This window comes from Trichechus manatus, unplaced genomic scaffold (assembly GCF_000243295.1).
Source record: "Trichechus manatus latirostris isolate Lorelei unplaced genomic scaffold, TriManLat1.0 scaffold00045, whole genome shotgun sequence".
Classification (NCBI taxonomy): Eukaryota; Metazoa; Chordata; class Mammalia; order Sirenia; family Trichechidae; genus Trichechus; species Trichechus manatus.
Window position 1 is genome coordinate 13,426,755 of NW_004443981.1, and position 1,632 is coordinate 13,428,386.

The window sequence follows — 1,632 nt, forward strand, 5'->3', positions numbered from 1 at the left end:
CGTGTGATGGCTCTTGTTTCTCTAGGATATATTCCAAGGAGCGGGATAGCTGGATCGTATGGTACTTCTATTTCTAGCTTTTTAAGGAAGCGCCAAATCCATTTCCAAAGTGGTTGTACCATTTTACATTCCCACCAACAGTGTATAAGTGTCCCAGTCTCTCCACAACCTCTCAAGCATTTGTTATTTTGTGTTTTTTGGATTAATGCTAGCCTTGTTGGGGTAAGATGATATCTCATTGTAGTTTTGATCTGCGTTTCTTTAATGGCTAATGATCATGAGCATTTCTTCATGTGTTTGTTAGTGGCCTGAATGTCTTCTTTGGTAAAGTGCCTGTTCATATCTTTTGCCCATTTTTTAAGTGGGTTATTTGTCCTTTTGCTGTTGAGGTTTTGCAGTATCTTGTAGATGTTAGAGATTAAACTCTGATCAGATTTGTCATATCCAAAAATTTTTTCCCGGTCTGTAGGTTTTTTTTACTCTTTTGGTGAAGTCTTTTGATGAGCGTAAGTGTTTGGTTTTTAGGAGCTCCCATTTATCTAGTATCTCTTCTGGTGCTTGTGCTTTGTTACTTATGGTTTGTATTGTGTTTATGCCATGTATTAGAGCTCCTAGCGTTGTTCCTATTTTTTCTTCCATGATCTTTATTGTTTTTGATTTTATATTTAAGTCTTTGATCCATTTTGAGTTAGTTTTTGTACATGGTGTGAGATATGGGTCTTGTTTCAGTTTTTTTGCATATAGATATCCAATTATGCCAGCACCATTTGTTAAAGAGACTGTCTTTTCCCCAACTAATGGACTTTGGGCCTTTGTCAAATACTAGCTGCTTATAGCTGGATGAGCTTATATCTGGATTCTCAACTCTGTTCGATTGGTCTATGTATCTGTTGTTGTACCAGTACCAGGCTGTCTTGACTACCGTGGCTGTATAATAGGTCCTAAAATCCGGTAATGTAAGGCCTCACACTTTGTTTTTCTTCTTGAGTAATGCTTTATTTATTTGGGGCCTCTTCCCTTTCCATATGAAGTTGGTGATTTTTTTCTCCATCTCATTAACAAATGCTGCTAGAATTTGGATCGGGATTGCATTGTACCTGTAGATTGCTTTGGGTAGAATTGACATTTTCTCAATGATGAGTCTTCCTATCCATGAGCAAGTGTATTTTTCCACTTATGCAGGTCTCTTTTAGCTTCTTGCAGTAGTGTCTTGTAGTTTTCTCTGTAAAGATCTTTTACATCTCTGGTTAGATTTATTCCTAAGTATTTTATCTTCTTGGGGGCTATTGTAAATGGTATTGATTTGGTGATTTCCTCTTTAAAGTTCTCTTTGTTGGTGTAAAGCAATCCAATTGATTTTTGTATGTTTAGCTTGTATCCTGAAACTTTGCTGAAACCTTCTATTAGTTCCGGTAGTTTTCTTGTGGATTCTTTGGGGTTTTCTGTGTATAAGATTGTATCATCTGAAAATATAGGTACTTTGACTTCTTCCCTACCTGTCTGGATGCCTTTTATTTCTTTTTCTAGTCTAACTGCTCTGGCTAGGACCTTCAGCACAATGTTGAATAATAGTGGTGATAAAGGGCATCCTTGTCTGGTTCCTGTTCTCAAGGGGAATGCTTTCAAAGTCTC